The 19,407-nt window shown below is 37.9% G+C and overlaps 1 protein-coding gene across 1 annotated transcript in view; it reads right to left on the bottom strand.

Annotated features, from left to right (window-relative positions):
* Dab1 (DAB adaptor protein 1) overlaps positions 1-19,407 on the bottom strand; it is a 1,102,742-nt gene that overhangs the window by 579,341 nt on the left and 503,994 nt on the right. The window contains exon 3 of the mRNA XM_076934558.1: positions 647-718. The gene's annotated coding sequence lies outside the window, so the exon portion shown is untranslated. The remainder of the gene's footprint in view (positions 1-646; positions 719-19,407) is intronic.

Consider the following 19,407-nt stretch of genomic DNA (forward strand, 5'->3'; position numbering starts at 1 on the left):
GGAATGGGCGTTTTCGATTGTACCTTCCTGGCTCCTGCATGAGGTACATAATTCAGTGTTGCCATCATTTAAAAGTTTAGGAACTCAAAATAATAGTACTTGTCTCCTCAGCACATAAATCCCTAAGTCTGTTACTTAGGTAGAAGACATTCATCTTACCTATAGTTTAATTTTATTGTCTACGATCAAGAATGCTTTCTTCTCATGGTAAATGTATTGAAAATGGCTGTCATGTGAGAAAAGATGCCATACATTGTTGTTTGTGAGGCCAGCCTGAGAGGATCTTTCACAAAAACTAATACATCCAGACAGGGAAACCTAAGACTCCTGCTGGTATTTGCTATATAGTTAAAGAAAACAAAAAGATGAATTAATATTTTTCCAGCAAAAGCAACTTGGACAAGAATAAAGCCACTTTACATGACAACTTTCAAAGACTCCATCAGCTCTCTAATTTGTTTTAAGCACAACACCACACACACACACACACACACACATACACACACACACACACACACACACACACACACACACACACACACGGCATTGTCACTTCATAAGAAACCCAGACACATGTATGAGCAACCTGCCCAAAGAGAAAGATTTTTTTTCCACCAGAAGGACCCACCCAGAATCAAATATTTACCTTCGCCTTGTGCAAGAGTCCTCCAATCATGAAGACTTAGAGCCTCTGTTCACCACCATGTCTTACTGAATGCTGAAAAACAAATAAACAGGATGATAAATTGCTAAGCATAAATTATTTAATGATGTCTCCCCCCCCCTTAATACCTACCAGCCTCCTTTCACCCACAGGACCAGAGAATTCAAACAATAATAAAAGTAAAAATGATACTACCGCTGTCAACAAACCCAGGCCACAAACAATCATTGTTAAGTGTTGAGCATAGGCAGATATAGCATACATGCTAAGAGGTATTCAAGATGTGTATGTATCTTTCAGCAACTCATGATCACACCCTTTAATCTATAATTCACCTGTTATTCCACATCTAGATTTGTTCTTAAGAGAAACAGCTTTAAATAAAGGCACATGTTTATAGACAGAAATGTTTAGCATGGTTATTTGTAAAAAATAGTCAATGGAAACATGATGTCATGAATATTGGTATTTCTTCAAGGATGGTATTATGCATCTTAAAAGTAAGATCAAAACATTAAAGAATACAGGAAATATGCTTGGTATGGTATAACAAAATTGTTGAAGTTTGAACTCACTTGTGACCTCCTTATTTCCCTAGGGATCCTCTGCTCCATGATTCCCTGGAGATCAGCATTCTGCAGATGTCACCTGGCCCTGAGTTACCCATTTTCCTCCCTGCTTCCTTGTAGTCATGGGCTTCCCTGATGAAGTTGTCATTACCATTGACCTTTGCTTCCCAAGAACCTAAACCAGCGACTGAGCTGTCACTCAATCAACCGTTGCTGCATAAAGAAAAAACTGACTGAGCGATTGAATATACAATTCATCAATGGAAAACCATTCAGTCAAAATAATCGTGATAATGAAGAAAACTTCCACAGGATTCATGGAAGAGGACACCAAGCAGAACACAGCAGGCTTTCACAGATAACAGTGAGACTGAAAGAGGGGGAGTCTGTAGTTAAAAATAACAAAGCCCTGATGTACTAGAGTACACAGCCTAGTGATCTTTCAGCATATTCCAAGACTGAGAATCTCTTTAAGGCAAAATTATGTACTTAGTGATACTCCTTTACAACAATTCTGTTCCCTTACATACTGTAGTTACAAATATATAAATAAGGTAGGTCTTTTTTAAATTAGTTCTCATCAGCTATGGTTGGTTGACTCCCTGCCCAAAGGGATAGATTATAATGGTGTTTTATAGAAATTCAATTGAATCTATTCATAAAACTACTGAAATATACACAGGGTTTTAATTTGTGTTTATGTTTCTCTGGAGGATGACCCAGTATTTTGGGTAAGCTTGGGGAAATGACTTGGGCCTTTATTATTTATTTGTTTGTTTGTTTGCTTGTTTGTTTTGCATCTTGACCACAGTTTCCCCTCTCTCTTTCCTCCCAGTCCACCCCCCTACCTTCTTTTCCACACATTTTCCCTTTATTTCTCTTCAGAAAAGAGAAGGTCTCCCATGGATAGCAACTGGCCATGGCGTATCAAGTTGCAGTAAGACCAATCACCACCTCTTCTGTTAAGGCTGGACTAGGCAACCCAGGAGGAGGAAAAGGTTCCCAAAGAAGATGATAGAGACAGATCCTGCTCCCACAGTTAGCCTTGGATTGGGCCTTTATAATGCTTAGTTTTCTTATAAATAAAATGGATTTATATTTTACACGTTTATAATAAAAACAGATAATATGACAGAAAACATGAAGTTCAAAAACAGACCTCAGAGTTATTTCTTCTTAAAATCAATACCTGGTACTGCTGAACACAGGCCCAGTTTTAGCTTCAGGAAGTGCCATGACACACGCCGAGCACTGCCAGTCTTGGCTCGTTTCACACTCTTAATATTTAGCTCTCGTTTTTAGAGTTTATAGTTTTTATTTTGAGGGAACTTCTGTGAAATTGGCAGAATTGTATTTTATTTCACTTCTGATTTTAGCAAAATCTTGTTATAGTGAAATTTAGCTGAAGGTTTATGCGTGTTGCTGATTTTTTGAAGATTCAGCTGTCTGTAAAATTGATTTTTTTTCTATTTTTGTCTCTGTCTAGGAGTTATTGTATGCTTTAAGGATGAGAAGACTGATGGTCAAACTGAAACATCCCAATAGTATGCACGTAAAGATTCAAAACCAGAATGTCTAGCTCTGAAGACTGCTGAACAAAGCCACCCCAGCAAACTTCGGGCTACAATCTTGGCATGCCATGCTGTACTCCTTGACAGACTGTGGCTTGAAATCTTTTCCCTGAAAGTTACACTTAAGTGCTCTCAACTCTATTTTTTTATGAACTATTTCAGGTATGAAGTTGAATACAGATGCAATTATACCAGAAATCATGTAGTGCCACCAGGCTGGCTAGAGTTTAGCACTCTGACATCCCGTCTGTGTCCCAGGTCTTTCTCTTTTAAGACTGACCACTATAGATGAAAGTAAACTCAGCCATGAATGCTTTTCCAGCACCCCAAAGATAACTGTTCTCCTAAATCACCAGCCTGTGTTGAAGCCTCTACTACACACTCGCATCCATAAACAATATAGCCAGTGCTAAATCTTTGGAATCTTTGTGTAAATGGTATTCAAATTGCAGGCATCCATCAGGAGCGGGTTTATGTTGTCCGGTATTATTGTAGCAACACAAATGGGTAAGAGACATTACATGTACTTCTAAGGTACATAGGTATGAGAGCAAATCCAATCCAGCTAGCTCAGGCAGAGAGAAAACCTCCCTTCAACATTACAGGTTGCTCTTAAGATGGTGGCTGTGTTTATATGAATCCAGCATTCTTTCACATTTTCTTGTGGCCAGCCTTTTCAGGTTGTCCAATCTTCATTTTTTTTTTTAAATTTAAAGATTTAATTTTGTCATTTTTAATTATGTGTAGCTGGGTGACTTGCATATAGGTATGTAGACATGGGTGCTGGTTGGGAGCTAGAGAGGAATTAGATCCCCTGGAACTGGAGTTACTGATGGTTGTGAATCTCTGGTTGGATGCTGGGACTCAAACCGGGGTCTGCAGCAAGAACAGCAAGTACACCTAACTACCACATCATCTCTCCATCCCAGGGTTTCCAATCTTATGAATGAAAAATACTCTGTGTTATTTTATTAACTCTTCTCTAACTACTGGTGAGACAGAGTTCTTCTATCTTATTGGCCATGGATGTTTTTCCTTTGGCCATCTGCTTTTCTTTTTTCCCAGTTTTTAATGTACTTTTGCCCAGTTTTCAATGTCAGTGTGATTACAGGTCCCTTTTGAAGTGCAGGAAGCTGCACAGTGAATGATAAATGACAGGGATATGGAGGGACACAGAAGTTTGTTATAGTTATGCTTGGTCCCATCCATAGGCTTTGGCTAACAGACATCAGATAGTTGATTAATTTATCAAATTTACAATTTTTTTTGTCAAAACTTTGACTTTTTATTTTACTTTATTTATAGAAGCATACAATCTAAAAATTATATGTAATGTATATAATAAATATATTATATATTATATTGTATATTATATATCAATTTATATCATATCATATATATTACATATTAAATATATAGTATGTGATATACTATATATTTATTCCTTTCTGTGAATGATATGTACACATATTGATATACATATATTCATATGATATAATATATTATATGTAATATATATTACTGGAATTATATCTATAATATATATTGTAATATATAATAATATATATTACTTTCTGTGTATGAGTGCTTTTCCTGCATATATGTTAGTGTATTACATGTGTGCCTGGTGCCCACAGATGCCAGAAGGAGTTCAGAATCCCCTGGAACTATAGTTACAGATAGTTGTGAGCTGCCATGTAGGTGCTGGGAATCAACATGAGTCTTCTACAAGAACAGCAAGTACTCCTAACCATTGAGCCATCTCTCTAGCCCAGTAGCACTTTTTATAATACTTTTTTACATAAAAGATATATAAGCATTTGTCTTTCAGGTAAGAACTTTGTCTGTGTTACGTGGAAAATCTTTAACTCTTTTTTTGTTGTTGCTTTTATTTTAATTGATATTTTGTGAATTTCACACCATGTACCTACCCCGTCCCCACACACTACCCCATCCCTTCCTACCTGTCCCCTGCCCATATAACCTTCTCTTGAAAAAGAAAACAAATAAAAATTAAAAACAGGGAAAAAAACTTGCCTTGGAAGCTGCTGTGTATCATGGCATATCATACAGTATACCCTTTTGTTGAAACATCTTTACTTGTAAATTTTCATTGCAATAAGTCATTGGTCTAAGGCCTCTGGTGTATATACGTCCAGTTCCTTTTAAATAGTTTATGGAAATGAATTTCACATTTACTCTACTTGGAATTAATGTTTATATGATACAAAGATTCTACCATGTTTTTTTTAATAGATATGTATTATCCAGGCAACATTTATTTCTGGATTCTTCATTTCAGCATTTATTTGTAGTGATTTATCTATCTTACACAAAACTTCAATCTTTAAATTCTATTTTTGTTCTCAATATTTCATTGCACTGGTTATATTTTCCATTCCTCTATAAATGTACATGACACTTCAATGACTATAATTTTAACCTGAGTGTTCACAGCCAATAAAGTGCATGTGTCCACTGCATCCTTCTGTCATCTTAGTTCATTTAGACATGTGTTGGCAGTCTAACTATGACAAATACTGATTTTATCAGTATTTAATATTAAGATTAATTATAGGGATTTAATAGTAAACTAAACAGACTTTCCATTACAGGTAATGATAAATTGTCATAAACTACTAAATAATCACATGTAGTTCTGTTCTCCTGGTCCAAACTGCCAGAGCACTCTTCTGGTCACCCCACACTTTATCTTGCCTTTTATTGTGTCCTTACTCATGATGGAGGCTTAGACCAGAAGGACACTGCAATTTGCCAGTTGGAAGCATCTGGAAGCCTGGAAAAGTTTCTGTTCTGGACAGGTGGGAATAATCTCCAGTGAGCATGCAGAAGCATTGTTGAGACACGAAGACACTGTAGGACTGTTACTTCCATTATAGATAAGTGTAGTTATGTGTACTGTGTGCACTAACAAGAAACATGCTTAAGTCAAGAGAATTCTCAGGCTTGTATGTTGGATATTGTTTACTCTGTTGAAATAATTCTGTGGTGAATATAATGAATGGAAAAGGTTATCTCTGCTTATCACATAAGAGAGAGCTTTACACTTTAGTTCATAGGTCTCAGATTCCCATTTAGCTTTAAGGCGTTGATCCAGCTTTTTATTCATGTACACACTCATCTGCCCATCTATCCATCTACCCATCTATCCATCCATCCATCCATCCATCCATCCATCCATCCATCTATCTATCCATTCATCCATCCATCCATCTCTTCATCAATCCATCCATCCCTTCATCCACCCACCTATTCATTCTTTCATTCAATAGATGTTTATTGAACCATTCCTATATTGCACACATAGTTTTAGATACTTATTTTAAATTTTTTTATTGTACCTCTGTGTGCATGTCTGTGTGCCTCATGCATGCTTAGTGCCTATAAAGGCAGAGAGGGAGTCAGATACAATGGAACTGGAATTACAGATACTTCTGAGAAGTTATATGGCTGCCAGGAATCAGAGAGATAGCTCAATGGTTATGAGCACTGGCTGCTCTTTCAGAGACCCCAGGCTGAGTTCTTAGGTTTATACACTTCTGACTTTAGTGTTCACAAATGAGGACCAAGTCTCACAGTGAAAGAATACAGCTAAGATCTATCTGCATCATGAGGTTTCAGGTGAGACTACCATAGAAGAGAGTTCATTTCAAAGTCAATTTTAACAAAGCAAATGGCCATAACTTTGGTCTATTGCCCTATTATTCCAATGTCCACTCTGCTAGCATTTCTTCTTCTGTTGCTCCTATGATTTGTAGTGTCCCAATGTCATTGGTGTTTACATAGGTTTCTGTCTTGGACTATGAACCCATTTGACTCTGACTTCTAATACTTCTTTCCTTAGGCTTCCTCCATTCTTCAGAAATCTTTGTTCTTCATGCCCAGCTCTGGGATCCCCAATCAGATCCTTGCAACCTCATGAAGCTTGCTGAAGGAATTCGGAAAGGCTCTGGAGCCAAACTCCCTTTGCTCCATGAACTGACCTCTCTAGATGCCTCCGAAAACACGAGTCCCAAACGGGGCTGCCTGCCATGTGTGTCTCATGGCTGCAATTAAGGGCACCAGGGCAGAAAGTGGATCTGCTGACACTACAGCTCAGCAAGCTTACACAGAGGCTATAAAACACCCTCGGTGGAACACACCAGTAAATTGTCCCACTAATTAGTTTATTATTTCATTTGAGAGATCAAATACATAAATAAAATTAATAAACCCTGCAGACTAAGCGAAGCCCTGGAAATAAAAGTATTTCTCAGGTCATTGGCTCACATGCGGATATTACATGCTAGAATAATGTTAACACAGGCAAAACTGATCATGCTGCTTTATAGACCAGAACGTACTAGCTGCAGCCCGAGCTGGGGTGGGGCTGGTGAGCCTCAGATGGGCCAGAAGCATGGGCGGTGTTCCCTACCTTGTCATGACTGGTGGTGTGACCTTGAACAAGTCAATTTTCTCCCTCACCATTCTAAAATGCTTGTTTACTTATGAGTAAAAAGATGGTTGTATTGAATCAGAAGTTTGCTCCAGTTGTGAGATTTCATGATCATGAGAACTAAATGAAAACCAAAGATGCTTATTACAAACTCTGTCAATAAAGAATGCATAATGTAAATGAAACAGAATCATAATCCATTAGCCTATTCCAGAGAGGGGATGTGGTTCTTCAGAGAGACCCTAGGTAACACATAACCCAAACCCATCTTATGAACAGAAAAAGGGGAGAGTTTGCCTTTGTGAAAGGCATGCTATATACCAAGACCATGCAAAAAAAACATTTACAGATTAACCATAAGAAGCAAAGGCAGAGTGAATATAAAAATGTCAGATTTATATGAAAGACAGCAAAACTTGACTTTCTAACTTCCTAATCAAAGACTCCTCTCTCAACAGTGTTTGATAGTTATGGCTGTCACTAGGACTCCAGGACCTCTGGAGTGGTCTCCTGGGTGCTGGGTGCTGGGTCCTTGGTGCTGGGTGCTAGGTACTGTGTTCATGTAGTATGTTCCCTGTTTGTGTAGAATTCATAGATGAAGCTGGCAAATGAAATGGAGGGAAGATGGTAATGGCAGTTTAGGGATGATTTCCCAATGCCATAGGGCAGCTGAGTGGCTAATTCTCCCTTTATACATAAACTATCATTTATTAGAAACTGACTGATAGGACAGACATTTGACAGCTTAGCTTAACACCTATTTTCCTAGTTGCCCCTGTCCGGTGGCCGGTGGCCCTTCTCTTCCACTGGTACCTAGTGACTGACAACTTGTCTCAACTCTGCAAGTGCCAGCTCAGCTGTAGAGCCTGGCATGGTCTCTGTTGTAGCTATGACACTGTGTGGCTCCCCCTCTGTCACATCATCCCCCATGTAAATCAGCTCTGAGTCAGTTTCTTGAAAGTGGTCCTGAAGTGTGGCAAATCCCTTGAAAGCAAAGATGCAGAGAAGCCATTCACTTCAGATGATGTGGTGGAGAATTCTGATGGACTTGTGCAAAATAAAACACATGAGAACAACCAATCCTCAAGACAAAAAACATTTACTCTTGGATCCTATGGGCAAAATTTAGTGACAGGAAAGACATTGTGTCACACCATTTACTCAGAGAGCTCCATAAAGTTGGGAGGCTGGTGCCTGTGGTGGTGATGGGTTGGTGACACTGTGGTACAAGGCTCATGTCTCTAAAAGGACAAAGACTCTGTTGTCACTCAACATTCCCCTTTCTATACAATGCTGACTTGCCTCCGTTTCTGTCATTTGAAAACAGGGCTGACAAATGCTGATCTATAACCTTGCAGGATTACTGCCATCACCTGGCAGTCATCTTGACCCCAGACTGAGCAAAACTTTCTCTAGAATTCTCCCCAGAGAGAAAAAGCTACAATATTTCAGGGCAATGATTTTGCTCAAGGTGTCTTTGAATCTATTTTGTACAGTCTTTGACTTGTCTCTGAATTCAGCTGGAGACAGTGTTCTGGCTTCTGGTGGATAATAATGAAAGAAAGGTCCTGGAGAGTTTTAGCCCCAGGAATGGAAAGAATGATAAGCCTTAGAGGGAAATATGACAATGAAACACCCCAAGGACTGGAGAAGCCCCGTCTCTCGGATTGTATTGCTTACCAGCTATAGCAGTTATAGAAGTTACTGGCTTCTCAGGATTTAGAATTAAGCCTTCTATATTCCCTTCACTTTGATCAAAGGCAAGCTGATTTTATTGGCTCAGAGATATGTCTAGAAATCATTATGCCACTCATTTGCATGACATAAACAGGTAGGGCAATGAGATAGCATCCTTAAGTCATATATGCAATATTGAGGTCCAGAGAATGCCTATCTCAGATGAGAAGAAAGCTAGTGTTGTACAGTGGAGATGGAAGAGACTGCTGAGGTGAGTGACCTCAGGAGTCAAAGGACATGGTGTGCTTATAAGTCGTCTACTGGAAATACTTGGGAAATGTTTTAAATTATTCTTCTTCCTTAAAAAAAAGTTTGATTTTTTTTTTTTTTTTTTTTTTTTTTTTTTTTTGGTATGGGTGAGTGCATGTGTAGGCAAGCATGCGGATACCTGAGGTCAACATCAGATGTCTTCTTCAGTGGCTTCCCCATCTCACCTAACCTGGGGATAAATGATTGGCTGGATTGACTGGTCCACAAGCCTCAACAATTCTCCAGTCTCTATTGCCTCAGTGCTGGACTAGGCATGGATTGCCACACTTGGCTTTTTAACATGCTGCTGGAGATCTGAACTTAGGTTTTCATGATTGAATGGCAAATATCTTCCCAACTGAGCCATCTCCCAGTTCTCGATATTCCTGAGTATCACCTTGACACTGCATACCGTTCCTGTTTCTTCTATGATAATATTTTGACATAACTTTGTCATTTGGACTGCCATATTCAGTATTGAACTCAACTGTCAGATTTGAAGGAAATATTATTATATATTAAAGATGAGAAATTAGAAAGCCAAGAAGAGATTTTTCCCAAGTGACAAATTATTAAAAACTGAAGATAAAGGAACTTGTGACATCTTTTTCTATTGGGCCTCTACAAAGCATCCAAACATATATGACTCAGTTGTTCTGTGTCACACTATGGAGTGCAGTTGTCTGCTTTGTTTGTTACATATTTTTAATTAATTACAGTGAGTTTCTTAAAATATTTTCTGCCATATGGCCTTTACAAACCACATTATTCAATGCTGAAAATAGGAATATTAAGATATATCCCCAGCTATGTAAACAATCACTGCTGGGTTTATGCTATGTTATAGTACACATATAATTAATCTTATTAGCATTAAACTCTTCTGTTTGGTTACACTCCATACAGTATTAGACTGGTCTAATTAACATAAAGAGGAACTGAGAGAGACTAAAGGCTAGGATCAGAACTTGTGCTGGATTCTCAAAGCTTAGCTGGTAATGTGCATGTAAATCTTCATGTAAGTTGACAGAACTAGAGTGGGCTAGAAACAGAACTCATGCTGAAACCTTTGATTCATAAAAAGACAACACGAGGTAGAGGCAGTAAAGGCCATATGCTTTTGTGAACCAGAATAAGTCCCCCAACGTGTTTCTAGATTCGCTGGATTCTTCTTTTGGAAAATAAAACTACACCGAGAGAGAGAGAGAGAGAGAGAGAGAGAGAGAGAGAGAGAGAGAGAGATATTATGCAGAACTTAGATCATGTACTCATGTGCTAGTGGCCAGGGCTCAGATCATGTAGGCACACGCTAATGGCCAGGGCTCAGAGCAGTAGGCAGGTGTTAGTGGCACTGTCAATTCTTTGATTCTCTGTCTCCACGTCTTTAGTAGATCTGGAAATTTTTGCTTTGTGGAGTAAAATGTGGACAAAGCAAATGACCACTATTTGAAACTTAGCTTACTCTAGAGTTGAAGTATCTGCTCTGGGGATTTGGATTCTTGGCACATTGTATATTTACTTATCTTTTTTTTCCCCCTGACACATGAGTAGCTAGGTAAATTCCTTCCTTTAAATCACTTCAAATGCTGTGCAAAAATTTATAACCTTAAGTCAAAGTAAATTCCATGCCATAAACTTAAGACATGGGTTTGAAAGGAAATTTGTAGTTTACTACAAAAAAACATAACATTTGTTTAAACCTTTGACTTACCTTGAGGCAAAATCATCCTAAGCAAATAACTATGGGCTGCTCTCCACGTCTCACATCACCAGAGTAGTAGCTATTAGACATAGGCCCAACAATAGTGACCTGGAAAAATGAACTTTTCTGTTCCTATTATGAAGCCATTAAAACAACAATGAAAAAGAAATATTTATTGCCATCAAATATATCCTTCACACATTAAGTAGAAAAAAACTGAATGCCAGATTGTTCATTGTGAGCCTACATCTATTTAAAAGTACTTAGACACATAGGGAAAAGATAAAAATGAAATCCATAAATTCTATGAATGTCTATTCCTGAATAGTAGGAGGATAGGAGGATTTTACTATCTCACTTTTGCTTATCTGCAGCTCCTAAAATGTACTCTATGAATGTCTTTACAACCTTATAAGGTAGAGATCACCTTAAATTTATATTAAAGTTCATGCTGTAAACAACATGGGGAACACAATATTCTGGGAAAGCTTGTCTCTGGAGAAATACTTGGCAAATGCAATAAGTTTATTCTATAAAGAGTTGGGCCTATCCTCTGAGAAGTAGATTTGGATGCCCCCATGGATAAACGATGAAAGGCCATGAATAAAATATTTAGCATAATGAATAAAAAGCAGATGAAAATAGTCATGTTTAAAGGCAAGCAAATACATGAATATTAATTAAGCAGTTGTGGCTTTTAGCATTTTAGCATAGTTTACATAAAAAGCTATAACAACAATACTTAGCACTAGCACGAAGAGAAAGGATTTGACACATCCTGTAGGTAAAAGTTTAAAAAGGCACAGTGTGTTTACATGGTGCCTGAGCTAATGGAGCAGCAGAGTGAAAGACTTGTAGCTTCTGAGTGACTGATTTCACGTTTGGGAGTTTTTGACTAAAGAAGTCTCTGAACACACAATGTATATTCTGATAAAAATGTGTCATGCTCTACTACTCATGGCAGCAGAATTAGAAGCAACATATGTGCTCGTTTGTAGAGGAGATGGTGCCATTGTTATTGAACAACAGTATATAGCTATGGAGGCAGTATTCATGAATACTGTATGAACTGGTAAGAGCCTCAGTAGGTTTGCCATCAAGCCTGAGGACTTGAGTTCAATCCGTGGAACTACGTGAAGGTAGGAGTGAACTGACATGCTCAGCTGTCTCTAACTTCCATATGTATAGCATGGAACGAGCATGTAGACTCACACAGACACATAGACAATCAAATGTAATAAAAAATGAATGATAACTGGTAAGGGGAAATCAGTATATTTTTAAGTGACCAAATATGAGGAAAGAGGAAGAAAAATGGTTCAACACAGTTCACACACAGATATATATCACACGTCATAACACAAACATCAAATACGCATCACACACATAAAACACAGACACATCATATACAAGTTACACACATATCCTTCACACCACAGATACACATCTCTCTTTCTCATACACATCACACTTACACAAACTGCACATATCATCCATACACATATCAAAGACATCACATACACATCATATGTACATATTACACATAAAACATATATACACTTCACATACAAGTTATGCACACATTAAAGACACACATCTTGCAAACACATATTATACTCACTCATATCATACACACGCACATATATACATATACATACACATATCACACATGTGATATGATGAGAGAGAGAGATGTGTGTCTGTGGTGTGAAGGATGTGTATGTAACTTGTATATGATGTGCCTGTGTATGTCTTTGTCTCTCTCCATTCCCTTATCTCTCTCCTCTGTCTCTGCCCCTTCCTTTCTCCCTCTCTCTCTCCCCTTCTTCCTCTCTCTCTCTTATATACACACACACATACACTCACTCACAAATAGGATATAAACAGAAGTAGTTAGCAAGAAAGTACTCAAAAGAACATTTAAGAGAGTTATCCTTAGCTTACAAAACTGATATTTCCCCCTTCTACTTTTAAAATACAAAAACCCTTTCTTATAAAAAAAAAAGCATTGATTATCATATGCCTTTAGAAATATGCAAGTGAAGACTTCATCAGATGATGCTGCAGGGGCATTTGTCCACTCACCCTGGAGGAAAACCAAGAGGGGTGGTGTGACTTCTGAATCTGACCCATGAGCTCATGAGCTTTGGAGGGGCATATCCATCCAAAGGGAACCATGTGAAGAGAGAGGAAGAGAAATGGTATGTCCTAATCTTTTGAATGTGGATTCAGGGAAAGCAAAGAGGAGAGAGAAGATGACCAATATAGAAAACACTAGAACTGAATAGCAAAGCAAATCATCTGCTGTTCTTGCTAGTGAACAAGTTCACTCTTCTCACTCTTCTCCATTTGTTTCATCTAGATCCCCAAAACAAATTGGGGAAACAGCTATGGGTCCAGCACAGAGTGAAGAGGGGTAGTGAGACTGTCCAGGACTGGCCTTGCCTCAGGACAACCAAAGCTGAGAGTATATGTGATCATGTTTGTGCAACCAAGACATCTAGGTTCTACTCCCACCTGCTATTGAATGTTAAGCTCTTTGGGATTTAGTTTCCTTATCAATAGAATAAATGAAGAAATATGTATTTTCACATTAACTACATATTGAATGGCTAGCACTACACACGATATGAGATAATGAGATGAAGTATGAACAAGACAGAGCCTGGTTATGCTAGAGTCTAATGGAGAAGCCCCTACTCGAAGCAGTGTGAAGCTGGAGGATGACCTCATAAGCCAGAAACTTCCCATCAACACTCCAACATTTGGTCTCTGGGGCAGCATCTTTTATTTTCAATCTAAGCATTTATCCCTCTTTACTTTCCTACAAACTACTTTTTCCAGATAGTGGTGTGACTTGCTTCCCATTGAAGTGGAAGTTTCTGGTTGTGTCATGGGATGCAAACTCATGTGGTACTTTTCTGAGTCAAATTCATGTGATGTTTTGCTGAGGCAAGGCCCTTAAGAAGACACATGATGTTTGGATAGAGTATAAATAAGATTCTACAGACAGTAATGGGTTACTTGCATCGCTAGCTGTGCAATACTTTGTTGGTCTAGCGTTTTCGCTGATCTTCGCTTCATTGAGAGAGGCATGGCAGAATTTCTCCCAGAATCTCAGCTGATTCTGGTCTCTCCAGCTGACTTGTGCCAATTCAGTGGAGACCTGGCTGTTTCTGGTGGATCTGGCCTCCATTGCTGATTTGTGTTTGGTGACACTATGGAAATAGACTGTTTGGTATCCTGACACTACTGAATTGAACTGCTGGTATACTGACAAACCAAGATTGGAATCACCACAAAGAACTACTTTTAAACAGGTCCACATCCTCTTGTATTATTTTCCATCTTTCTCCCGTTCCTTTGGATGGTGAGCCAGAAGGGGGAACATATCAAAGCTTTTGAGAACCCTTAGTCAAGTAGGTTTTGAAAAATCTAAGCCTACACTCATGGCCTTCAAATCTTTGTAGACATGACCTTCTGTTGTTGGAGGACCTGACTACTCTGTAGAATACTGGAATCACATTTCAGGGTTACTGCTTGGTAAAATTTTGAGGGCTGACACTCATTATAGTCAATGTGAAATGTTGACCAGGGGTTGACCAGAGTGCAGACTGAGGGATTGTCCATTGCAGCCTGTCTGTCTATCACATCTGGCCACTATAGCCTGCCTATTACATGCCCATGTTATTTTTATGCTACTGAATACCAACTTGCATCTCTAGTTATTTATCTACTGTCCCTGTTATTCCTGCTGCGACAAAACCTTCCCACAGCAGTGATCCATCTGTTTGACCTTATTACCATGTCCCCAGAGACCATGCTTAATTTATTTGACTTTTTCATTGTATTTACTTTAGTTCAGTTATTGGTACTAGGGATAACACTCAGTATCTCACACACAGGGCTCTAACACTGAGCTAGGTCTCTAGCTCTCCAGTACGACTTTTATAAAAGACATTCAGTAAATATTCACTGAGAAAGAGAGAACCACCCAGGCAAGTCTATGCCACGCAATACAGCAGCTGCTCACTACATAACATGCTGGGCATCTGAGAGACAATATGACTGAAGGACTGAATGCTTTTACTTTTTATTTTAATTAATTGAAATTAAGAAAATGGAACCAGTTACAATAGTTTTCAAAGAAACTAGGTTTTAATTTTTTAATAGGACTATATTTCACCTAGGCCAGCACTGTGTAGATACTAAACTAAATGCTTTCTACTGTTTTTTTTTTTTTTTTAAACGTGGATACTAGAAAATGAAAGGTGGCATAGGTAGTTTGCATTATTGAATAGTTCTGTTCTAACTTCTTCTTTTCTGACAGGACAACCGTACATATCTTATAAGGGTATGTTGAATGTTGAAGCCTAAATGAGGCAGCACGGGTACCTATAATAGTGCCTATTAGAATGCTTGGTACATGGTAGCTGTCAAATGGGTGTTAGCTGCTATCACCTCATTATTATTGCTATCATAATGGTTGCTGTTGTTGAATACAGGCTCAGATCAGCACACCTATGACTACTGATGACTTTGATTTATTAACGATGATTATAATACCTACATAGGTCAAAACTTTGAGGTATATGAGAACAGACTAAATAGTCTAGGGAAAGTTGTTGGCGATATATGGTGTATGGTGGCAGAGAAAAATCATAACTCAGACCTGGGTACTTCTTCCCCAAAGCCTGTGTATATAAAAGAATTTTGCTTCTTAAAAATTCTCATCAATTGAAGTAAAAGTCAGACAAAAGGCGACTGAAGATCCTATGGAGAGTCCTTCAAAAGCAACTTGGAAAATTGATTTAATCTAGTAAAATTTAAACCCTTTGTCTAAAGTCCCCCCGCCTTGCCCTGGCCCCAAACAAGCAATCTGTGGACATTATTTGGTGTATGAGAACACCATGATAATTTATTTATTTATCATTTCTTTAGATTTAACTGTAATGCTAAGTGCTGACCTATGCATATTCTGAACCAGAAGAATGGAAACACACTCAGTGGATACAGCCATGTGAGTTTCATGCTTGCTTTTATGACTGTGTCTATGAGTGTGCTAGTCCAAGAAATCACCTACATTGACTGAATGCTCAGTTCAGTATTCTTAGACTAAGGCCTGAGGACCACAGGAGGCCCATAACATCTCTGCTAAATTTTATATTTTAGGTTTACTTTCAAAATTGCTCATGCATCATAAGAGTCATTGAGTTCAATACTTTCTTGATAAGAACAGGGTAAGAAAGAATGATAAGACAAAAAAAAAGAGGTTTTTGAGGTTATAGTGTGAGTATTATTCCAGGCTGGGACACTTTCTACCAGGGAACCCACAACCTAAGAGTTGCCTAGGATTCAGAGAATACAACAGCACTCCAAGGATGGAATACTCACCCAACAAAGGAAAGAGTATATACTGACATTCAAATATCATAACTCCAGATGCTAGCCAGATGTACAAAAAGCCCAACAAAAGAAAACAAAGCAAGACAACAACAACAACAACAACCTCATATAGGAAAGGCCAGGATAATATGTCTCCACCAAAAGCCATTAACCCTATTGCAGTAGGCCCTAAAAAATGCAATGTAGCAAAGCCTAAGACATGGATTTTAAAATGGCAATTATGAACATGTCCACAGAACTTAAAAAAATGAATAAATCCCATAATGAAGTTCATGAAAACATAAACATTTGAATAAAATAATAAAAATAATTCAAACATGGAAGTATAATTTAACATCAACAGTAACAGTAACAAAATGGAATCCCTAAAGTAAACACGAAGTGATATAAAACCCAAAATGATGTCAAACAAAGACCTCAGAGGCTAGCTAGTTCAAAAACAAAACAAACAAATAACAAAAAACCAAAACCAAAACAAAAAAGAATCCAGGCACAAAAAACATCCAAGAAATATAGGGCACTATTTTTTTTTTAAAAAAAGATGAATCAAAGGGATAGAAGAAGAAGGAAAAATCCCAGGTAAAAATCACAGAAAATGTGTTTAACAAAATCAGGAGAGAATTTGCCCAATCTAAAGAAGGGATGTCTATCAAGGTACAAGAAGCATACAGAACATCAAATAGACAAGACAAAAAAGAAATTAGTCACAACATGCTATAATCAAAACCCTACATGTGCCTAACAAAGAAATACTAGTACAAGCAGCAAGGGAAATGAGCCAAGTAACGTATAAAGGCCGGCCAGTTAGAATAATACCTGACTTCTCAATGCAGAAAGAAAAAAAATCCTGAATGGATTCTCTATAAACTCTGAGAGACAACAGTCTCCAGCCTAAACTACTATAACCAGCAAAACTATCAAACATAATCAATGAAGAAAGAAAAACATTCCATGTTAAAATCAATTTTAAGCAATATATCTACCAGTGTAGCTCTACATAAGGCACTAGAAGGAAAACTTCAGTCTGAAGATGTTAACCATGCTTAAGAAAGCACAAAGAATAAGTAATCACAGAGCAGCCAATCAAAAGAGAAAACACACACACACACACACACACCTCACAATAACACAATAATAGGATCCAATAAACAGTGTTCATTTCTAGCTTTCAATATTAATGATCTCAATTCCCAATTAAAAAACATAGAGTAATAAAACAGATGCAAAAACAGGATTCATCTTTCATCTGTATCCAAGAAACATACCTCACCATTAAGAATAGACATCACCTCAGGATAAGTAAAAGGATGCAAAAAGATATTGCAACCCAATGGACCCAAGAAACAAAAAGTTATTGGCATTTTAATAACTGAAATATTAGAAGTAAGCCCCAAATTAATCAGAAGAAATAAAGAAGGACATGTACCTTCCACAAAAGGAAAATATTCCAAACACAAAGATACCCATGTTCATAAAGGAAACACTTCTATAGCTAAAATCACATATTGACTTTAACACAGTGATAGTTGGTGACTTCAATACCCCATTCTTATAGACAGGTAATTCAGACAAAAACTAAGCAGAGAAACATTGGAGTTAAATAATGTTATAAATCAAACAGACCTAGCAGATATCTACAGAACATTTTACCAAAACTCAATATGTACTTTTTTTTTCTTATCAGTTAATAGAACTTTCTTCAAAATTGGCTACATACTTGGACACAAAACAAGTCTCAACAGATATAAGAAAATACAAATAACATCCTCTATCCTGTATGACCACCAACCAGGCAGCATATACCAGCTAATATGAGGCCCCCCAACACATATACAGCAGAGGACTGCTGGGTCTGGGTTTAGTCGGAGAAGATGCACCTAAACCTCTAGAGACTGGGGGCTCCAGGGAGTTTAAAGGTCTGGTGGGGTGGGAGAGAGTTGAGTTCACACCACCTTACTTTTCTGTTTGTTTTCAGGGCTGGACATTTGGCACTGGGCAACAAATTAGTGTGCTTTTCCCTGGGGAGGGCTACCTTTCCTGCTCCCAGCTTTACTCAGTTGCCTGTAGTTGTTTGTGTAGGGTTGAAGCCTCATGGGATTATTTTTCCCCTATACAATTTGGCTTTCTTGTTGATGTCCTTCTTATTGAACTCACATTTGGGTGGTCATGTTGGTGAGACTTTATGTGAACATCTTCTTATGTTACAAAAAGAAACAATTTCACGGCCAACTCTCTTTGCCTCTGACAAATCTATCTACCTTCTCTTCTGCAATGTTCCCTGAGCCTTTGTTGTGGGATTCGTGGTTTATAGACGGATTCATTGGGACTGGACTCCACAATTCTGCATATTGATGGATTGTGGCTTTTGTAATGTTCTCTGCTACAAAGAGGAGAAGACTGTACTTCTCTCTGGGTGTTAGGACAAATATTTAGAGATTGTTGTTATGGAATACACTGTTTAGTAAATTAGTGGTTGTAAATTCTCCTCTTATAACCATGATTTTACTAGTACTGATTAGTTAGCTAGGTTTCCAATACTAGGCATTGTATTTCTTTTGTTGAACATGAATTAAGTCTAATTATAGAGCTTTTGGTTACCATCAAAATATATGTATGCCACTACTGCAAACATGGGTTCTCCTCTCATGCTGGTTGTTGATATGATTTATAGATATGATAGTTGGATAGGACTATTGGTTACCTTCCCCCTTTGGAAGTTTGCATGGCACCTTCAGTACCCTGAATTCTAGTCCTTAGGGAGGGTACATTTAGGTCAGTTCCAGCTCACAGCCTTCTGAGCCTTCAGCTAAACCTTTCTGAGCAGGACACAATAATGCAGGCACTAAAGTTAATGATTAATAAATAAGACCCATAAAGCTGAAAAATTTCTGTGTGGCAAAGGCACTATCATTTGAGCAAAGTGACAATTTACTGAATAAAAATGATTCTTCAACAATTTTATTTCTGATATATAGGGTTAATATCTAAAATATATAAGGAATTAAAAAGCAACAACAAAACCCACAAACATCAATAAAACACATAGCTAATTA

Source organism: Arvicanthis niloticus, chromosome 5 (genome assembly GCF_011762505.2).
Source record: "Arvicanthis niloticus isolate mArvNil1 chromosome 5, mArvNil1.pat.X, whole genome shotgun sequence".
Taxonomy (NCBI): domain Eukaryota; kingdom Metazoa; phylum Chordata; class Mammalia; order Rodentia; family Muridae; genus Arvicanthis; species Arvicanthis niloticus.